The following is a 13644-nucleotide window of genomic DNA, read 5'->3' as shown; positions in this document are numbered from 1 at the left end:
TTCCCCTCTCCATCTCTCTGTAAACTCACTGTTCCAGACTCTCTCTCTCTCTTCCCCTCTCCATCTCTCTGTCAACTCACTGTTCCAGACTTTCTCTTTCTCTTCCCCTCTCCATCTCTCTGTAAACTCACTGTTCCAGACTCTCTCTTTCTCTTCCCCTCTCCATCTCTCTGTCAACTCACTGTTCCAGACTCTCTCTTTCTCTTCCCCTCTCCATCTCTCTGTCAACTCACTGTTCCAGACTCTCTCTTTCTCTTCCCCTCTCCATCTCTCTGTCAACTCACTGTTCCAGACTCTCTCTTTCTCTTCCCCTCTCCATCTCTCTCTGTCAACTCACTGTTCCAGACTCTCTCTTTCTCTTCCCCTCTCCATCTCTCTGTCAACTCACTGTTCCAGACTCTCTCTTTCTCTTCCCCTCTCCATCTCTCTGTCAACTCACTGTTCCAGACTCTCTCTTTCTCTCCATCTCTCTGTCAACTCACTGTTCCAGACTCTCTCTTTCTCTTCCCCTCTCCATCTCTCTCTGTCCACTCACTGTTCCAGACTCTCTCTTTCTCTTCCCCTCTCCATCTCTCTGTCAACTCACTGTTCCAGACTCTCTCTTTCTCTTCCCCTCTCCATCTCTCTGTCAACTCACTGTTCCAGACTCTGTCTTTCTCTCCATCTCTCTGTCAACTCACTGTTTCAGACTCTCTCTCTCTCTTCCCCTCTCCATCTCTCTGTCAACTCACTGTTCCAGACTCTCTCTTTCTCTTCCCCTCTCCATCTCTCTGTCAACTCACTGTTCCAGACTCTGTCTTTCTCTCCATCTCTCTGTCAACTCACTGTTCCAGACTCTCTCTTTCTCTTCCCCTCTCCATCTCTCTGTCAACTCACTGTTCCAGACTCTCTCTTTCTCTTCCCCTCTCCATCTCTCTGTCAACTCACTGTTCCAGACTCTCTCTTTCTCTTCCCCTCTCCATCTCTCTGTCAACTCACTGTTCCAGACTCTGTCTTTCTCTCCATCTCTCTGTCAACTCACTGTTTCAGACTCTCTCTCTCTCTTCCCCTCTCCATCTCTCTGTCAACTCACTGTTCCAGACTCTCTCTTTCTCTTCCCCTCTCCATCTCTCTGTCAACTCACTGTTCCAGACTCTGTCTTTCTCTCCATCTCTCTGTCAACTCACTGTTCCAGACTCTCTCTTTCTCTTCCCCTCTCCATCTCTCTGTCAACTCACTGTTCCAGACTCTGTCTTTCTCTCCATCTCTGTCAACTCACTGTTCCAGACTCTCTCTTTCTCTTCCCCTCTCCATCTCTCTGTCAACTCACTGTTCCAGACTCTCTCTTTCTCTTCCCCTCTCCATCTCTCTGTCAACTCACTGTTCCAGACTTTCTCTTTCTCTTCCCCTCTCCATCTCTCTGTAAACTCACTGTTCCAGACTCTCTCCTTCTCTTCCCCTCTCCATCTCTCTCTGTCAACTCACTGTTCCAGACTCTCTCTTTCTCTTCCCCTCTCCATCTCTCTCTGTCAACTCACTGTTCCAGACTCTCTCTTTCTCTTCCCCTCTCCATCTCTCTGTCAACTCACTGTTCCAGACTCTCTCTTTCTCTCCACCTCTCTCTGTCAACTCACTGTTCCAGACTCTCTCCTTCTCTTCCCCTCTCCATCTCTCTGTCAACTCACTGTTCCAGACTCTCTCTTTCTCTTCCCCTCTCCATCTCTCTGTCAACTCACTGTTCCAGACTCTCTCTTTCTCTTCCCCTCTCCATCTCTCTCTGTCAACTCACTGTTCCAGACTCTCTCTTTCTCTTCCCATCTCCATCTCTCTGTCAACTCACTGTTCCAGACTCTCTCTTTCTCTTCCCCTCTCCATCTCTCTGTCAACTCACTGTTCCAGACTCTCTCTTTCTCTCCACCTCTCCATCTCTCTGTCAACTCACTGTTCCAGACTCTCTCTTTCTCTTCCCCTCTCCATCTCTCTGTCAACTCACTGTTTCAGACTCTCTCTTTCTCTCCATCTCTCTGTCAACTCACTGTTCCAGACTTTCTCTTTCTCTTCCCCTCTCCATCTCTCTCTGTCAACTCACTGTTCCAGACTCTCTCTTTCTCTTCCCCTCTTCATCTCTCTGTCAACTCACTGTTCCATACTCTCTCTTTCTCTTCCCCTCTCCATCTCTCTGTCAACTCACTGTTCCAGACTCTCTCTTTCTCTTCCCCTCTCCATCTCTCTGTCAACTCACTGTTCCAGACTCTCTCTTTCTCTCCATCTCTCTGTCAACTCACTGTTCCAGACTCTCTCTTTCTCTCCACCTCTCCATCTCTCTGTCAACTCACTGTTCCAGACTCTCTCTTTCTCTTCCCCTCTCCATCTCTCTCTGTCAACTCACTGTTCCAGACTCTCTCTTTCTCTTCCCCTCTCCATCTCCATCTGTCAACTCACTGTTCCAGACATCCTCTCTTTCTCTCCACCTCTCTCTGTCAACTCACTGTTCCAGACTCTCTCTTTCTCTTCCCCTCTCCATCTCTCTGTCAACTCACTGTTCCAGACTCTCTCTTTCTCTCTACCTCTCCATCTCTCTGTCAACTCACTGTTCCAGACTCTCTCTTTCTCTTCCCCTCTCCATCTCTCTGTCAACTCACTGTTCCAGACTCTCTCTTTCTCTCTACCTCTCCATCTCTCTGTCAACTCACTGTTCCAGACTCTCTCTTTCTCTTCCCCTCTCCATCTCTCTGTCAACTCACTGTTCCAGACTCTCTCTTTCTCTCTACCTCTCCATCTCCATCTGTCAACTCACTGTTCCAGACTCTCTCTTTCTCTTTACCTCTCCATCTCTCTGTCAACTCACTGTTCCAGACTCTCTCTTTCTCTCTACCTCTCCATCTCTCTGTCAACTCACTGTTCCAGACTCTCTCTTTCTCTCTTCATCTCCATCTCTCTCTGTCAACTCACTGTTCCAGACTCTCTCTTTCTCTTCCCCTCTCAATCTCTCTGTCAACTCACTGTTCCAGACTCTCTCTTTCTCTTTACCTCTCCATCTCTCTGTCAACTCACTGTTCCAGACTCTCTCCTTCTCTCTACCTCTCCATCTCTCTGTCAACTCACTGTTCCAGACTCTCTCTTTCTCTCTTCATCTCCATCTCTCTCTGTCAACTCACTGTTCCAGACTCTCTCTTTCTCTTCCCCTCTCAATCTCTCTGTCAACTCACTGTTCCAGACTCTCTCTTTCTCTCTACCTCTCCATCTCTCTGTCAACTCACTGTTCCAGACTCTCTCTTTCTCTTTACCTCTCCATCTCTCTGTCAACTCACTGTTCCAGACTCTCTCCTTCTCTCTACCTCTCCATCTCTCTGTCAACTCACTGTTCCAGACTCTCTCTTTCTCTCTTCATCTCCATCTCTCTGTCAACTCACTGTTCCAGACTCTCTCTTTCTCTCTTCATCTCCATCTCTCTCTGTCAACTCACTGTTCCAGACTCTCTCTTTCTCTTCCCCTCTCAATCTCTCTGTCAACTCACTGTTCCAGACTCTCTCCTTCTCTCTACCTCTCCATCTCTCTGTCAACTCACTGTTCCAGACTCTCTCTTTCTCTCTTCCTCTCCATCTCTCTGTCAACTCACTGTTCCAGACTCTCTCTTTCTCTCTACCTCTCCATCTCTCTGTCAACTCACTGTTCCAGACTCTCTCTTTCTCTTTACCTCTCCATCTCTCTGTCAACTCACTGTTCCAGACTCTCTCTTTCTCTTTACCTCTCCATCTCTCTGTCAACTCACTGTTCCAGACTCTCTCCTTCTCTCTACCTCTCCATCTCTCTGTCAACTCACTGTTCCAGACTCTCTCTTTCTCTCTTCATCTCCATCTCTCTGTCAACTCACTGTTCCAGACTCTCTCTTTCTCTCTACCTCTCCACCTCTCTGTCAACTCACTGTTCCAGAATCTCTCGTTCTCTCCACCTCTCTCTGTCAACTCACTGTTCCAGACTCTCTCTTTCTCTTCCCCTCTCCATCTCTCTGTCAATTCACTGTTCCAGACTCTTTCTTTCTCTCTACCTCTCCATCAACTCACTGTTCCAGACTCTCTCTTTCTCTCCACCTCTCCATCTCTCTGTCAACTCACTGTTCCAGACTCTTTCTTTCTCTCTACCTCTCCATCAACTCACTGTTCCAGACTCTCTCTTTCTCTTCCCCTCTCCATCTCTCTGTCAACTCACTGTTCCAGACTCTCTCTTTCTCTTCCCCTCTCCATCTCTCTGTCAACTCACTGTTCCAGACTTTCTCTTTCTCTTCCCCTCTCCATCTCTCTGTCAACTCACTGTTCCAGACTCTCTCTTTCTCTTCCCCTCTTCATCTCTCTGTCAACTCACTGTTCCAGACTCTCTCTTTCTCTTCCCCTCTCCATCTCTCTGTCAACTCACTGTTCCAGACTCTCTCTTTCTCTCCACCTCTCTGTCAACTCACTGTTCCAGACTCTCTCTTTCTCTTCCCCTCTCCATCTCTCTGTCAACTCACTGTTCCAGACTCTCTCTTTCTCTTCCCCTCTCCATGTCTCTCTGTCAACTCACTGTTCCATGGTCTCTCTTTCTCTCCACCTCTCTGTCAACTCACTGTTCCAGAATCTCTCGTTCTCTCCCCCTCTCTCTGTCAACTCACTGTTCCAGACTCTCTCTTTCTCTTCCCCTCTCCATGTCTCTCTGTCAACTCACTGTTCCATGGTCTCTCTTTCTCTCCACCTCTCTGTCAACTCACTGTTCCAGAATCTCTCGTTCTCTCCACCTCTCTCCGTCAACTCACTGTTCCAGACTCTCTCTTTCTCTTCCCCTCTCCATCTCTCTGTCAACTCACTGTTCCAGACTCTCTCTTTCTCTCCACCTCTCCATCTCTCTGTCAACTCACTGTTCCAGACTCTCTCTTTCTCTTCCCCTCTCCATCTCTCTCTGTCAACTCACTGTTCCATGGTCTCTCTTTCTCTCCACCTCTCTCTGTCAACTCACTGTTCCAGACTCTCTCTTTCTCTCCATCTCTCTGTCAACTCACTGTTCCAGACTCTCTCTTTCTCTCCACCTCTCCATCTCTCTGTCAACTCACTGTTCCAGGGTCTCTCTGTCTCTCCACCTCTCCATCTCTCTGTCAACTCACTGTTCCAGACTCTCTTTTTCTCTTCCCTCTCCATCTCTCTGTCAACTCACTGTTCCAGGGTCTCTCTTTCTCTTCCCCTCTCCATCTCTCTGTCAACTCACTGTTCCAGACTCTCTCTTTCTCTCCACCTCTCTGTCAACTCACTGTTCCAGACTCTCTCTTTCTCTTCCCCTCTCCATCTCTCTGTCAACTCACTGTTCCAGACTCTCTCTTTCTCTTCCCCTCTCCATCTCTCTGTCAACTCACTGTTCCAGACTCTCTCTTTCTCTCCACCTCTCTGTCAACTCACTGTTCCAGACTCTCTCTTTCTCTTCCCCTCTCCATCTCTCTGTCAACTCACTGTTCCAGACTCTCTCTTTCTCTTCCCCTCTCCATCTCTCTGTCAACTCACTGTTCCAGACTCTCTCTGTCTCTCCACCTCTCTGTCAACTCACTGTTCCAGACTCTCTCTTTCTCTCCACCTCTCTCTGTCAACTCACTGTTCCAGACTCTCTCTTTCTCTCTACCTCTCCATCAACTCACTGTTCCAGACTCTCTCTTTCTCTCCACCTCTCCATCTCTCTCTGTCAACTCACTGTTCCAGACTCTCTCTTTCTCTTCCCCTCTACATCTCTCTGTCAACTCACTGTTCCAGACTCTCTCTTTCTCTTCCCCTCTCCATCTCTCTGTCAACTCACTGTTCCAGACTCTCTCTTTCTCTTCCCCTCTCCATCTCTCTCTGTCAACTCACTGTTCCAGACTCTCTTTTTCTCTTCCCCTCTCCATCTCTCTGTCAACTCACTGTTCCAGACTCTCTCTTTCTCTTCCCCTCTCCATCTCTCTGTCAACTCACTGTTCCAGACTCTCTCTTTCTCTTCCCCTCTCCATCTCTCTGTCAACTCACTGTTCCAGACTCTCTCTTTCTCTTCCCCTCTCCATCTCTCTGTCAACTCACTGTTCCAGACTCTCTCTTTCTCTCCACCTCTCTGTCAACTCACTGTTCCAGACTCTCTCTTTCTCTTCCCCTCTCCATCTCTCTGTCAACTCACTGTTCCAGACTCTCTCTTTCTCTTCCCCTCTCCATCTCTCTGTCAACTCACTGTTCCAGACTCTCTCTTTCTCTTCCCCTCTCCATCTCTCTGTCAACTCACTGTTCCAGACTCTCTCTTTCTCTTCCCCTCTCCATCTCTCTCTGTCAACTCACTGTTCCAGACTCTCTCTTTCTCTTCCCCTCTCCATCTCTCTCTGTCAACTCACTGTTCCAGACTCTCTCTTTCTCTTCCCTCTCCATCTCTCTCTGTCAACTCACTGTTCCAGACTCTCTCTTTCTCTTCCCCTCTCCATCTTTCTGTCAACTCACTGTTCCAGACTCTCTCTTTCTCTTCCCCTCTCCATGTCTCTCTGTCAACTCACTGTTCCATGGTCTCTCTTTCTCTCCACCTCTCTGTCAACTCACTGTTCCAGAATCTCTCGTTCTCTCTCTCTCTGTCAACTCACTGTTCCAGACTCTCTCTTTCTCTCCACCTCTCCATCTCTCTGTCAACTCACTGTTCCAGACTCTCTCTTTCTCTTCCCCTCTCCATCTCTCTGTCAACTCACTGTTCCATGGTCTCTCTTTCTCTCCACCTCTCTCTGTCAACTCACTGTTCCAGACTCTCTCTTTCTCTTCCCCTCTCCATCTCTCTGTCAACTCACTGTTCCAGACTCTCTCTTTCTCTCCACCTCCCCATCTCTGTCAACTCACTGTTCCAGTCTCTCTCTTTCTCTCCACCTCTCCATCTCTCTGTCAACTCACTGTTCCAGGGTCTCTCTGTCTCTCCACCTCTCCATCTCTCTGTCAACTCACTGTTCCAGACTCTCTCTTTCTCTCCACCTCTCTCTGTCAACTCACTGTTCCAGACTCTCTCTTTCTCTTCCCCTCTCCATCTATCTGTCAACTCACTGTTCCAGACTCTCTCTTTCTCTTCCCCTCTCCATCTCTCTGTCAACTCACTGTTCCAGACTCTCTCTGTCTCTTTCTGTCAACTCACTGTTCCAGACTCTCTCTTTCTCTCCACCTCTCTCTGTCAACTCACTGTTCCAGACTCTCTCTTTCTCTCCACCTCTTTCTGTCAACTCACTGTTCCAGACTCTCTCTTTCTCTCCACCTCTCTATCTCTCTCTGTCAACTCACTGTTCCAGACTCTCTCTTTCTCTTCCCCTCTCCATCTCTCTGTCAACTCACTGTTCCAGACTCTCTCTTTCTCTTCCCTCTCCATCTCGCTGTCAACTCACTGTTCCAGACTCTCTCTTTCTCTTCCCCTCTCCATCTCTCTGTCAACTCACTGTTCCAGACTCTCTCTTTCTCTTCCCCTCTCCATCTCTCTCTGTCAACTCACTGTTCCAGACTCTCTCTTTCTCTTCCCCTCTCCATCTCTCTGTCAACTCACTATTCCAGACTCTCTCTTTCTCTTCCCCTCTCCATATTTCTGTCAACTCACTGTTCCAGACTCTCTCTTTCTCTTCCCCTCTCCATCTCTCTGTCAACTCACTGTTCCAGACTCTCTCTTTCTCTTCCCCTCTCCATCTCGCTCTGTCAACTCACTGTTCCAGGGTCTCTGTTTCTCTCCACCTCTCTCTGTCAACTCACTGTTCCAGACTCTCTCTTTCTCTCCACCTCTCCATCACTCTGTCAACTCACTGTTCCAGACTCTCTCTTTCTCTTCCCTTCTCCATCTCTCTGTCAACTCACTGTTCCAGACTCTCTCTTTCTCTCTACCTCTCCATCTCTCTGTCAACTCACTGTTCCAGACTCTCTCTTTCTCTTCCCATCTCCATCTCTCTCTGTCAACTCACTGTTCCAGACTCTCTCTTTCTCTTCCCCTGTCCATCTCTCTGTCAACTCACTGTTCCAGACTCTCTCTTTCTCTTCCCCTCTCCATCTCTCTGTCAACTCACTGTTCCAGACTCTCTCTTTCTCTTCCCCTCTCCATCTCTCTGTCAACTCACTGTTCCAGACTCTCTCTTTCTCTTCCCCTCTCCATCTCTCTGTCAACTCACTGTTCCAGACTCTCTCTTTCTCTTCCCCTCTCCATCTCTCTGTCAACTCACTGTTCCAGACTCTCTCTTTCTCTTCCCCTCTCCATCTCTCTGTCAACTCACTGTTCCAGACTCTCTCTTTCTCTTCCCCTCTCCATCTCTCTGTCAACTCACTGTTCCAGGGTCTCTGTTTCTCTCCACCTCTCTCTGTCAACTCACTGTTACAGACTCTCTCTTTCTCTTCCCCTCTCCATCTCTCTGTCAACTCACTGTTCCAGACTCTCTCTTTCTCTCCACCTCTCTCTGTCAACTCACTGTTCCAGACTCTCGCTTTCTCTCTACCTCTCCATCTCTCTGTCAACTCACTGTTCCAGACTCTCTGTTTCTCTCCAGCTCTCCATCTCTCTCTGTCAACTCACTGTTCCAGACTCTCTCTTTCTCTCTTCGTCTCCATCTCTCTGTCAACTCACTGTTCCCGACTCTCTCTTTCTCTCTACCTCTCCATCTCTCTGTCAACTCACTGTTCCAGACTGTCTCTTTCTCTCCACCACTCTCTGTCAACTCACTGTTCCAGACTCTCTGTTTCTCTCCAGCTCTCCATCTCTCTCTGTCAACTCACTGTTCCAGACTCTCTCTTTCTCTCTTCGTCTCCATCTCTCTGTCAACTCACTGTTCCAGACTGTCTCTTTCTCTCCACCACTCTCTGTCAACTCACTGTTCCAGAATCTCTCGTTCTCTCCACCTCTCTCTGTCAACTCACTGTTCCAGAATCTCTCGTTCTCTCCACCTCTCTCTGTCAACTCACTGTTCCAGAATCTCTGTTCTCTCCACCTCTCTCTGTCAACTCACTGTTCCAGAATCTCTCGTTCTCTCCACCTCTCTCTGTCAACTCACTGTTCCAGACTCTCTCTTTCTCTCTACATCTCAATCTCTCTGTCAACTCACTGTTCCAGGGTCTCTCTTTCTCTTCCCCTCTCCATCTCTCTCTGTCAACTCACTGTTCCAGACTCTCTCTTTCTCTTCCCCTCTCCATCTCTCTGTCAACTCACTGTTCCAGACTCTCTCTTTCTCTTCCCCTCTCCATCTCTCTGTCAACTCACTGTTCCAGACTCTCTCTTTCTCTTCCCCTCTCCATCTCTCTGTCAACTCACTGTTCCAGACTCTCTCTTTCTCTTCCCCTCTCCATCTCTCTCTGTCAACTCACTGTTCCAGACTCTCTCTCTTTCTCTTCCCCTCTCCATCTCTCTGTCAACTCACTGTTCCAGACTCTCTCTTTCTCTTCCCCTCTCCATCTCTCTGTCAACTCACTGTTCTAGACTCTCTCTTTCTCTTCCCCTCTCCATCTCTCTGTCAACTCACTGGTCCAGACTCTCTCTTTCTCTTCCCCTCTCCATCTCTCTGTCAACTCACTGTTCCAGGGTCTCTGTTTCTCTCCACCTCTCTCTGTCAACTCACTGTTCCAGACTCTCTCTTTCTCTCCACCTCTCCATCACTCTGTCAACTCACTGTTCCAGACTCTCTCTTTCTCTCCACCTCTCTCTGTCAACTCACTGTTCCAGACTCTCTCTTTCTCTTCCCCTCTCCATCTCTCTCTGTCAACTCACTGTTCCATGGTCTCTCTTTCTCTCCACCTCTCTCTGTCAACTCACTGTTCCAGACTCTCTCTTTCTCTCCACCTCTCCATCTCTCTGTCAACTCACTGTTCCAGTCTCTCTCTTTCTCTCCACCTCTCCATCTCTCTGTCAACTCACTGTTCCAGGGTCTCTCTGTCTCTCCACCTCTCCATCTCTCTGTCAACTCACTGTTCCAGACTCTCTCTTTCTCTCCACCTCTCTCTGTCAACTCACTGTTCCAGACTCTCTCTTTCTCTTCCCCTCTCCATCTCTCTGTCAACTCACTGTTCCAGACTCTCTCTTTCTCTTCCCCTCTCCATCTCTCTCTGTCAACTCACTGTTCCAGACTCTCTCTTTCTCTTCCCCTCTCCATCTCTCTCTGTCAACTCACTGTTCCAGACTCTCTCTTTCTCTTCCCCTCTCCATCAACTCACTATTCCAGACTCTCTCTTTCTCTTCCCCTCTCCATCTTTCTGTCAACTCACTGTTCCAGACTCTCTCTTTCTCTTCCCCTCTCCATCTCTCTGTCAACTCACTGTTCCAGACTCTCTCTTTCTCTTCCCCTCTCCATCTCTCTCTGTCAACTCACTGTTCCAGACTCTCTCTTTCTCTTCCCCTCTCCATCTCTCTCTGTCAACTCACTGTTCCAGACTCTCTCTTTCTCTTCCCCTCTCCATCTCTCTGTCAACTCACTATTCCAGACTCTCTCTTTCTCTTCCCCTCTCCATCTTTCTGTCAACTCACTGTTCCAGACTCTCTCTTTCTCTTCCCCTCTCCATCTCTCTGTCAACTCACTGTTCCAGACTCTCTCTTTCTCTTCCCCTCTCCATCTCGCTCTGTCAACTCACTGTTCCAGGGTCTCTGTTTCTCTCCACCTCTCTCTGTCAACTCACTGTCCCAGACTCTCTCTTTCTCTCCACCTCTCCATCACTCTGTCAACTCACTGTTCCAGACTCTCTCTTTCTCTTCCCCTCTCCATCTCTCTGTCAACTCACTGTTCCAGACTCTCTCTTTCTCTCCACCTCTCTCTGTCAACTCACTGTTCCAGACTCTCTCTTTCTCTTCCCCTCTCCATCTCTCTCTGTCAACTCACTGTTCCAGACTCTCTCTTTCTCTTCCCCTGTCCATCTCTCTGTCAACTCACTGTTCCAGACTCTCTCTTTCTCTTCCCCTCTCCATCTCTCTGTCAACTCACTGTTCCAGACTTTCTCTTTCTCTTCCCCTCTCCATCTCTCTGTCAACTCACTGTTCCAGACTCTCTCTTTCTCTTCCCCTCTCCATCTCTCTCTGTCAACTCACTGTTCCAGACTCTCTCTTTCTCTTCCCCTCTCCATCTCTCTGTCAACTCACTGTTCCAGACTCTCTCTTTCTCTTCCCCTCTCCATCTCTCTGTCAACTCACTGTTCCAGACTCTCTCTTTCTCTTCCCCTCTCCATCTCGCTCTGTCAACTCACTGTTCCAGGGTCTCTGTTTCTCTCCACCTCTCTCTGTCAACTCACTGTCCCAGACTCTCTCTTTCTCTCCACCTCTCCATCACTCTGTCAACTCACTGTTCCAGACTCTCTCTTTCTCTTCCCCTCTCCATCTCTCTGTCAACTCACTGTTCCAGACTCTCTCTTCTCTCTCCACCTCTCTCTGTCAACTCACTGTTCCAGACTCTCTCTTTCTCTCTACCTCTCCATCTCTCTGTCAACTCACTGTTCCAGACTCTCTGTTTCTCTCCACACCTCTCTGTCAACTCACTGTTCCAGACTCTCTCTTTCTCTCTACCTCTCCATCTCTCTGTCAACTCACTGTTCCAGACTCTCTCTTTCTCTCCACCTCTCTCTGTCAACTCACTGTTCCAGACTCTCTCTTTCTCTTCCCCTCTCCATCTCTCTGTCAACTCACTGTTCCAGACTCTCTCTTTCTCTCTTCATCTCCATCTCTCTGTCAACTCACTGTTCCCGACTCTCTCTTTCTCTCTACCTCTCCATCTCTCTGTCAACTCACTGTTCCAGACTGTCTCTTTCTCTCCACCACTCTCTGTCAACTCACTGTTCCAGAATCTCTCGTTCTCTCCACCTCTCTCTGTCAACTCACTGTTCCAGACTCTCTTTCTCTCTCATCCAATCTCTCTGTCAACTCACTGTTCCAGGGTCTCTCTTTATCTTCCCCTCTCCATCTCTCTCTGTCAACTCACTGTTCCAGACTCTCTCTTTCTCTTCCCCTCTCCATCTCTCTGTCAACTCACTGTTCCAGACTCTCTCTTTCTCTTCCCCTCTCCATCTCTCTCTGTCAACTCACTGTTCCAGACTCTCTCTTTCTCTTCCCCTCTCCATCTCTCTCTGTCAACTCACTGTTCCAGACTCTCTCTCTTTCTCTTCCCTCTCCATCTCTCTGTCAACTCACTGTTCCAGACTCTCTCTTTCTCTTCCCCTCTCCATCTCTCTGTCAACTCACTGTTCCAGACTCTCTCTTTCTCTTCCCCTCTCCATCTCTCTGTCAACTCACTGGTCCAGACTCTCTCTTTCTCTTCCCTCTCCATCTCGCTCTGTCAACTCACTGTTCCAGGGTCTCTGTTTCTCTCCACCTCTCTCTGTCAACTCACTGTTCCTGACTCTCTCTATCTCTTCCCCTCTCCATCTGCTCTGTCAACTCACTGTTCCAGGGTCTCTGTCTCTCTCCACCTCTCTCTGTCAACTCACTGTTCCAGACTCTCTCTTTCTCTCCACCTCTCAATCTCTGTCAACTCACTGTTCCAGACTCTCTCTTTCTCTCCACCTCTCTCTGTCAACTCACTGTTCCAGACTCTCTCTTTCTCTTCCCCTCTCCATCTCTCTCTGTCAACTCACTGTTCCATGGTCTCTCTTTCTCTCCACCTCTCTCTGTCAACTCACTGTTCCAGACTCTCTCTTTCTCTCCACCTCCCCATCTCTGTCAACTCACTGTTCCAGTCTCTCTCTTTCTCTTCCCCTCTCCATCTCTCTGTCAACTCACTGTTCCTCCTGTCTCTCCACCTCTCTGTCAACTCACTGTTCCAGACTCTCTCTTTCTCTTCCCCTCTCCATCTCTCTGTCAACTCACTGTTCCAGACTCTCTCTTTCTCTTCCCCTCTCCATCTCTCTGTCAACTCACTGTTCCAGACTCTCTCTTTCTCTTCCCCTCTCCATCTCTCTCTGTCAACTCACTGTTCCAGACTCTCTTTCTCTTCCCCTCTCCATCTCTCTGTCAACTCACTGTTCCAGACTCTCTCTTTCTCTCCACCTCTCTCTGTCAACTCACTGTTCCAGACTCTCTCTTTCTCTTCCCCTCTCCATCTCTCTCTGTCAACTCACTGTTCCAGACTCTCTCTTTCTCTTTCATCTCCATCTCTCTGTCAACTCACTGTTCCAGACTCTCTCTTTCTCTCTACCTCTCCATCTCTCTGTCAACTCACTGTTCCAGACTGTCTCTTTCTCTCCACTTTCTCTCTGTCAACTCACTGTTCCAGAATCTCTCGTTCTCTCCACCTCTCTCTGTCAACTCACTGTTCCAGACTCTCTCTTTCTCTCCACATCTCAATCTCTCTGTCAACTCACTGTTCCAGACTCTCTTTTCTTCCCCTCTCCATCTCTCTGTCAACTCACTGTTCCAGACTCTCTCTTTCTCTTCCCCTCTCCATCTCTCTGTCAACTCACTGTTCCAGACTCTCTCTTTCTCTTCCCCTCTCCATCTCTGTCAACTCACTGTTCCAGACTCTCTCTTTCTCTTCCCCTCTCCATCTCTCTCTGTCAACTCACTGTTCCAGACTCTCTCTCTTTCTCTTCCCCTCTCCATCTCTCTGTCAACTCACTGTTCCAGACTCTCTCTTTCTCTTCCCCTCTCCATCTCTCTGTCAACTCACTGTTCCAGACTCTCTCTTTCTCTTCCCCTCTCCATCTCTCTGTCAACTCACTGTTC

General features: G+C 48.5%; 1 protein-coding gene across 4 annotated transcripts in view; it reads right to left on the bottom strand.

Moving 5' to 3' along the window:
- Positions 1 to 7254: 7254 nt before the first annotated feature.
- The window catches only part of LOC118385920 (histone deacetylase 4), a 281140-nt gene continuing 274750 nt past the window's right edge, over positions 7255 to 13644 (bottom strand). For 3 of the 4 annotated variants that reach the window (XM_052521892.1, XM_052521893.1, XM_052521887.1), the window contains exons 37-39: positions 8987 to 11204; positions 8453 to 8852; positions 7258 to 7850 (exon numbers count right to left, since the gene is read on the bottom strand). The gene's annotated coding sequence lies outside the window, so the exon portion shown is untranslated. Of the gene's footprint in view, positions 7851 to 8452; positions 8853 to 8986; positions 11205 to 13644 lie in introns of all 4 variants that reach the window. The other variant, XM_052521886.1, reaches the window with a different exon arrangement.

This window comes from Oncorhynchus keta, chromosome 7, assembly GCF_023373465.1.
Source record: "Oncorhynchus keta strain PuntledgeMale-10-30-2019 chromosome 7, Oket_V2, whole genome shotgun sequence".
Taxonomy (NCBI): Eukaryota; Metazoa; Chordata; class Actinopteri; order Salmoniformes; family Salmonidae; genus Oncorhynchus; species Oncorhynchus keta.
This window is presented reverse-complemented; position numbering and strand designations above follow the sequence as displayed.